Raw genomic sequence first — 9,125 nt, 5'->3', positions numbered from 1 at the left:
TTCAAACTTAAATTTTATTTGAATACAATATAAAAAAATTAAAATTATAAAATCATTTCTGTCTAGCGTAAAGTAGTTGAATTAACTGCAATATTAATTAATTTTATTTTCTATGAACTGATTTTTATTAATAAAATTTGTATCAAACCATTACAAATTAATTTTAAAATATTTAGAGTAACTTTGATTTAACAGTTAAAACACAAATCCAGCGGTAATTTATAGATCTTACACTTATCACTGAAAAAGAATAGTACATTAACAAGAATGTAATCGGGTTTTCATACTCCTATAATAAAAAATGTTCAATAATAAATTTAACAATATTAAAAATAACATTTGCCAATTACATATATAAATATATAAAACAAAAATGTTATCACCTAGGTACAAAAACGTTTAGCACTAAAGGGAAGCTTCTAAAATTAACTTTTGTGATAATAAAAAGATGAATTAAACATTTTTATTTATTTATTTATTTTATTTTTTTGAAGTGGATATCACAAAATGAAGGATATCAAAAAAAGGTGTTTGATTTAAACCATTAGACTCAGATCCTACAGTAAATAATTCCTTTATATTACAAATTAATAATTGTTGTAAGCATAATTATATGTAAATATACTTACGGCGAAGGGCTTTTTCATCAATATACTTAATTGTTATTAAGTTGGTTTTATTCCAGGGTTCGAATCCTGGACAGGCATGGCATTTTCACACGGTACTTATCATTCATCCTCTGAAGCAATACCTAACGGAGGTCTCGGAAATTAAAAAAAAAAGAAAAAGTTGGTTTATTGTGTTTGTATTTGCTATTTTTCGATAATACTTCATTTTCTTTTTTTGTATTGAAAATTTTGTTTCCTTTTAATACCTAATTAAAATCTGCCACAATTTAATATATCTGTTTTTAGTAAACTTAGAAATTCTAACGTTTTTTTTTTAGTTTCTGTAGACTTTAATCATACCATTTTACAAGAAATCAAATTTCTCATCTAAGTTATTCTATGAAAAACATGAAACAGCGTGTTTTTCGACTCTCAATCTTTTGTCTTTTGCCCTAGATTTTTCAAAACTATTTAAGATAAAGTTTTGAGATCTACTTTTTTTTTTAATTTTCAAGATCAGATTTCATATAAAACCACTAAATTCATCTCTTAATTTGACTCCCAGGAATTACAGTTTGGCTTAATTTTACCAAAGGTGCAGTAATCAAGGAAAATTTTTTACCAGCCGAAACTCGCTAGAAAGCGTTTCCCAACAAACGTTTACGCTTACTTAATTTTTTTTTTTCATTTTCACTGGTAGAACATGTCTTGAAAGATATATATATATATATATATATATATATATACTTTCAAGACATGTTTATATATATATATATATTTTTTTTATTGTTATTATTTAACTATTATTTACTGTAATTTTTTTTTACAATCAGAAGTTAATAATTATTAACAAATCAATATATTTAAATTAAAAAAAAGGAAATGAAGTCGGAATCGAACCGACGTGCCTTTCCTTGTAATTTATATAATTTCATTAGTTAAAATTTTATTTGGCTATAACTCTGGAATTAATGAAAATAAGTAACACTTATGATATATCGTTAAAAAACTCTCAATGAGGGCTTATTACGGCAGTTTAGAAAAAGTCCAAAATCTATTTTTTGGGGATTTTGGGCTTTTTTGGACATTTTTGGTCAAGTCGATTGCAATCAAAAGTAGAGGTATACAACTAGATGTGTAAACAACAGTCCTAATTCCAAAATTTCTACATTCTACAGCTAATCATTTTTTATTTAAGTGAGGTAGATTCATAAGTACGTACAGACGTCACAGCGAACCTAGTCAAAATGAATTCAGGGATGGTCAAAATGGATTTCTCTGTTGAAATCTGAAAACCAAAATTTTTCGTGATTACGAAAAACGTCAATTAGTCAATTTTATTACTATTTTTACTTCCTTGTACGAAGGAAGTATTGTAAATAGTAATAAAATTGACTTCAAAAAATTTCAAGCTATTACAAAAATATTACTCTAGTATTTTTTAATTGTGTTGTTTTGAAGTCAGCACTAAGTAAATAAAAAATTGATGTAGTATTTTATACTGTTTTTACATTAATTATTTTCTCAAGATTTTTTTAAAGTGATAATTTCACACTTTAACCGTAATATGTATGAGATCATAGTGATAAAATTTAATTAGGCTATAAATAAAACATGTTTTATAAATTGTACGTAATTTTATTTCTCAAATGGTGACAAAATTATTTGAAAAACCGTTTTTATCAATAAAATTAAACTTTTATATGTGGTAATAAAATACTATTTTTATGTATAGTAACTAGTAACGTTGAAAATTGTTATAGATTAACGTAAAGGCTATCAAAAGAATTGTGTTGCCGTTCTTATAATACTTTTGGAAAATATACCAACACTTTATTAGACCTAGTTCAACAGCTGTATAAACCAAAAATCCTTTTATAAAAATAAGCTATTAAATTCAGTTTAATATAACTTTCAAAATGAAATCACTGTGATGACAATAGTATTATTATAATATCGGTGGAATAATCAAACGGTTGAAAAGTAGAAAAACGGTGATGATAAACTCTTATTTTTCAGTGTAAAATAGATCAAGAGAATTTAGTACCATTTAGTAAATAGTTAAAGAGGGGTTTTTATATGACTTTATACGCTCTATTCTTAGCTATTAGGACGTTCGGGACGATTAGATCTATAAGTTATATGTACGTCATACGAAAAGGCTGTTGCAGGACAACTACCTAAACCGTGCACCCTAACCTAATGAATACGTTTACACAAAGACCCTTGTGAATTGTGTTGACATTTCATACAATAAGTAATACTGACATATTATGTTCTGTGAATTAAATATCCTATTTTCAACGCGTCCCATTATTTTGAATTAAGATTTTAATACTGTTATACTGGGGTAAAAATTTTTAAAGAACATGTGTTTGAGCCCAGGTAAAACATAATAAAACACACGGTGATAATAAACTAACTGAAACGTTTTTCACAATGCAACTAGCTGGTATTACTACAATACAAATCTATTATATAATTCATACGCCACATAAAACATTGTATAAGAATCTGAATAAATAATAACGTTGGTGTAATATTGTTTTGCATAAATATTTGCGTATTTCTGACAAAACTATATTTTAAAATCATTTATTGGATGAGAATATACTATAATATTTACTTGTAAGAGATTACGAATTTGCATACACGAAATCCGGATTTTCTTTGAAATACAACAAATATAATTTACCGATCTCTAGTTCCTTAAATATATAAATAAATATTACATAAATTACATTACAATTAATCAGTTTCTTCTGAAATAATATAAAAAAAGGCTGACAACACAGTATACGAATACTTTCCCGGCACTGGTAATTTATTCTTACGTAGTGTAAAAATAATTATATATGAAAAAACCCCTCAAAAACGATTTTTTTTACATCGATCGGCTTCCCCATCACCAATATTGCTCCCAAAGTTTTTTTTTTGACCACTTGAGCACTACTACTACGCTTAGGAAAGGGAAAAAGATAGTCTTGTTTGGATTTTGGGGTAAGGGAAAATATTCTTTCTTAAATGATAAGGATGCACGGGTACTGAGCTAAATATAAAGTGGAGTTAGCAAAATTTTAAAAATTTACCTTCAAAATGCTATCTACCCCATTCCCTGTAGATGTTGACTCCAAATGTTTACACCGTAGACCCCGTATGAACTAGTCTCTGTGCCAAATTTCATCAAAATCGCTTTATCCAATCAAAATTTATTAAGCATCAAATAAGTCAACCCACGTACATACGTATACGTATGTAGGAACAATATTTTTTTTGTTTGTTGTCAAGAGATGGAAAAAACCCATTTCCCAGTTTTTGACTGCATAGTTCTATTACTAGGATGCCAGGAACGTAAAAATACATATATCAATTTAAAAAAAAAAATTAATAAGAGCCTGGAAATCTATGTTATATATTTTATAATTTAAAAGCTTTTAAATACGCAATTTACTCTGCCTTGAGAATTATTAAGGTTCGTTGAAATGACAGCTTCCAGATAATAGCTGACACTATGAATGTAGCCGCAGATGATTTGAATCTATCGTTCAAATAGTAACCTATAACTCCTTTTTAAGAGTAAAAAGGACAGTAGTATTCGTATGGGTCCCGGTCCATTGGGGCATCCTTGGGAACGAACTCGCTAATTAGGCTGCCAATACAGGAGCAACATATGGCCTGCGATTTGTATTAACATGCGAGAGCGACTTTATGAAGACAGTCCGTGTCTAACTATGACTCAGTGGAATAAGTTCTGGCTGCTGAGTCCTACTACGGCCTTACATGGCATCCGGGAGAACGTGTTCAAGAGACATTACATCACAAACAAAAAAATGGAGTAAGTCATCTTAAATCGGCTGAATATAGGGCACATAAAGCTAACCCACGCTCATCGATTTGGCTCTCCTCAGCAAAATTGTGGAGCGTCCGATGTAAATGGTCCTGTGTTAGATTGCCCAATGTTCGGGTTTATTTGACAATTAAAACCTGAGTTGGAGGACCAAAAATGGTTGAAAAAGAAACCGCCTTGTTGTAATGCCTAAGTTGGGTGTATTTATTCTATCTTAAATTCGCTCGTCCATACTTCTAATAAATAAAAGTATGACATTATTGATGAAGATATAGGAGTGGATATGACGGAATGAAATATAAATCTAGACTGAAAAATACATTAATAAATAGAAAAAATTTGATGTGGACACCACCTGACTTCCTTGTACGCCTATTAAATTACATACACACATTTTTTTAAAATGAAAAGTACATTTTATTTTATTTTATTGCATTAATAACATCTGATATTTGTTTTTATTTTTATTAATGAATTATAGTAAATTTTTTTTGACAATCAGAGGTTAATAAATAATTACTAATAAATCAATAATTTAATTAAAAAAATAAAGTTTAAAAAAAGATGAAAACGGATTTGAACCACTGTTCCTTCCTCTTTATGATCCAAATATTTCATTAATTAAAATTTTATTTGGTTATAAATCTGGAACCAATAAAAATAAGTACCACTTATATCGTTAAAAAGATATGTCGTTTAAAAGCTCTCAATGAGGGCTTATTACTACAGTAAAAAAAATCCAAAATCCATTTAAACAGTTTTGGCCATTGCAATCAAAAGGAGTGGTACGCAACTAGATGTTATAAATCAACATTCTACGGCTAGTCGTTTTTCAGTTAGAGACAATAGATTTTATTTTATTATTACATTTTAGTTACCCAAATGATCGATTATTTTCCTCAATTTCTCTATATTTACTACAATTTGTTACAAAAAAATAAAACAAAGAATTTTCAATAGATCTTTGCGTATTCAAGCCACTCACCTTTAATTTAATACATTAATATTAGATATTTTAATGTATAAGTTACTAGTTCACTTTATAGAAAAATTCTGGCATTCTATTTATACAATCTCCACGCTTTAAGGTTAGTGATAATTGAATTTCCAAAAAAAAATCCAATTCTTTGTTGTAGAAAGAAAAACTAAACACATATAGTGATCAAATGAGGAAAGACTAGAACTAACAGGAATAGAAATTTCGGACTTGAACACACGATGCAATTGAGAAATAGTTTTTAAATCTCGAAAAGGAAGACATTCTATGATTTTTGTTCCAGAACAAAAAAGAATAGAACCAAACGAAGTCGGGGGGAGAAAAGCTAATGAGTTATTTTTTTATTCATTCTAAAACTGTTGTTAAAAATACTCATTATATGTTTCTTAGATACTATATTTCAACTAAAAGTATTATTACTATTATTTTTTAATCTTTCATTTATTTATTTTTTTATATATAAAAAATATATTTATTTTTTTATATACACCGTAATGTAACAAATAAAAATGGCCAGTTTTAGTCAAATTTCTGAAAGAGTTTTGAACGTTTCTTGTAAAAATTTAAAACAGTAATTTTTTTCTAGAATCCTAATATATTAATAAAATTACTTACAAACAATACGTATCTCATTAGAATTAAAAAAAAAGAGAGCAAGAGATTTCCTTTCTTGCCAGTTGAGTACAGTTAGAATACCACTAAATTAAATAGAAATAGACATGGTGATGTACATGTATATTTATTTGTGTGGGTGAAAGGGATGTACAATTGATGGAAGGAAGACAAGAGCGTCAGTTCCTGTTCCGGACGCGCGCCTAGATAACGACCGGTAATGCTGGACACCTCCACAACACAACAGCAGGCTTTTACTGGACAAGGGACAATTTCTGAACGTAGAGTACCACTTGAAACACCCCACACATGTTCTACGTCATTTCTCACTTCAGAGATGTGTTCAGTAGACTACATGTTGTAGGATGAAGGAGGGATTAAATTCATGGTAGGTACATCACTTTCAGTTCACTTTAAATTACTTCTTTTTTTTTGTTGTTGTAAATTTGAATTTTAAATTAAGCTTAAAATTGATTAAAATATAAACGTAAAAAAAAGTGCATTAAAATCTCCTATTCTTTTTATTAAACATTTTTAAACTTGACTAAATCTTTTACTGGAAATGAATTTAAAAAATTGTCTACAATAATATTTATTAAAAAAATGGATCAGAATTGAGTAAACAAAAAGCCATTGATTGTGTTTACTGAGAAAAAAAGATGGTTGATTTTCTAGTCTTCTCCTTAGAAAGCAGTCATAATAAGCTTGTTTTTTTTTAACTTAATAAATGAATTTGAACAAGTGACTCATATATAAACTGAGTTTTTTGCAAATCTTTCACTACCATATTCCACATTTAAGTTAAAGAATCAGTTTTTGAGTATTGTTTTTCGATATTCTTATCTTAAATCTCCGAAAGTTCTTCACCGATTGCTTTGAAATTTTGACACAACATTGCATTCGAATACGCGCGTGTTTTTATATACCTACTATTTATATACCTAAGATATCAAACCTGTAACAGGTAAAAACATGCTTTTTTTTAAAAAAACAGCGCTATCAGTTGGACGTAAAAACAACACACGCTGTAGTAAATATTTTAAGATTCCATTTCAGTGTTTCCGATATGTGTCCGCTATAGACTAAAAAACTACTGGACCGATTTACGCGCGGGGAGAAAGGGAAAAATTGAAAAAGGGAAAAATCAAAAAAGGCAAAAGGAAAGAAGGTAAAAAGAAAGAAAGGGGAAGATGGAAAAAAGAAAAAGGAAAAACGGGAAAAGGAACTGGAAAGGAGATAAAAGAAAAGGGCAAGAAAAATAAGGGAAAGTGAAATAGGAGAAGAAACGGTAATGTGGAAAGGGAAAGGGGAAATTGTGAAAGGGAATGTGGTAAAAATTAAATTGGGGTAAAAGGAAAGGGGAAAAAGAAATGGGAAGGGAGATGGTGAAAGGGAAAAGAGGAATAGGGAAACGTTAAAAGGTTTTGTAAAGTTTCGTAATGTTTAGGTTGTTAATGTTCAAACTTACAATTGTGTTCATCTAATCTATATATGTACTCATATCTAGCAATAGCGAAGCTACCGGGTCTGCTAGTTTATATACAGAGTGATTCAAAGAAACGGGAAATTTTGAAAGTTATGTTGGTAGCCGTGGGCCATTGGTACCACTTGATAAGTGGCGCCAGCCTCTCTAACCTAACCTGCCATTTAGTTGTCATGGATCCTTAGAGTGGTGCGCAACGTGCATTTGCTATCAAAGCGTTTTACAAAAACAATGATAGTGTGGAGGGAGCGCGTAGAGAGGCACGACCGTGTTCCATCAGCACATGCAATTAAAACATGGATATCTAATTTTGAGGAAACTGGTTCGGCAATGAAAAAGAAACCTCCAGGCCGTGAGCGAACCGTCCGTACACCACAGAATGTTCAAGCTTTACAAGATGCTGTCATACGAAGTCCACATCGGTCAATCCGTCATCTCTCAGCATCTTTATAATTGCATAGTTCAAGTGTTCTAAGAATGTTATTGAAGGACTTGCAATTCCATCCATACAAGTTGCAGATCGTCCAGGAACTGAAACCGAACGATGCAGTTGTGCGAGCACAATTCTATAATGTAATGCTTCAGAAGATAAATGATAACGAAGAGTTTGTTCACGAACTGTGGATGTCAGACGAAGCGCATTTCCACCTCAGTGGATTTGTTAACAAGCAAAATTTCTGATACTGGGCACAAGAAAATCCTATGCAGCTACACCAGAGTCCGTTGCACAGCCAAAAAGTGACCGTGTGGTGTGCTATGTCATCTTTCGGTGTTATAGGCCTTATATTTTTGAGGATGACAACGGTCTTGCGATTACAGTGACGTCGGCTCGTTACGTAGCCATGCTTGAAACCTTTGTTGTGGAACAACAAAAGAGATTTCCACCAATTCTTAACACAGCCTGGTTTCAACAAGACGGAGCAACGTCACATACTGCACGAATATCGATGGTAACTGTACGCCGATTGTTTGGACAACGTGTCATTTCACGAAATGGTGACATTAGATGGTCTCCCAGATCGCCTGATCTCTCAGCTTGCGATTACTTTTTGTGGGGTCACCTTAAAAGGAAAGTGTTCCACAGTAGACCTGCTACAACGGAAGAACTGAAGGCAAAGATCCAAGTAGCAATTGCGGATATTCCAGTTGAGATGTTACGTCAAACCATGAACAATTTAACGAAGAAACTTCGTGAGTGTTCACGTAGAAGAGGAGGTCACCTGCAAGATGTCATCTTTAAAAAATAAACTAAAATGTATGTATCCTAAAATGGCAACATTTGTACAATTACATGAAATAAAATTCATTTTCTAAAAAAAATTTTTCATTAACGTTATTTAATTTTTTTAATTTCCCGTTTCTTTGAATCATTCTGTATAATTACTTATGTATAAATGTTTGAAAAAAATAATTTTTGTCTCTACTCTAAACTGGAAGTATTGTATGATTATTGTCATTGACATTCAGCCGAGTAAATTACAAGTATTAATTACACCTTTTCTTAGAAGCCTAATTGTGTTCCCCCTATAATTATGATGTATATTGTGTACGCCTGTATCTTCATTATCTATTGTAAAA

This window comes from Lycorma delicatula, chromosome 7 (genome assembly GCF_047948215.1).
Source record: "Lycorma delicatula isolate Av1 chromosome 7, ASM4794821v1, whole genome shotgun sequence".
Taxonomy (NCBI): Eukaryota; Metazoa; Arthropoda; class Insecta; order Hemiptera; family Fulgoridae; genus Lycorma; species Lycorma delicatula.
Note: the sequence above shows the minus strand (reverse complement) of the source record.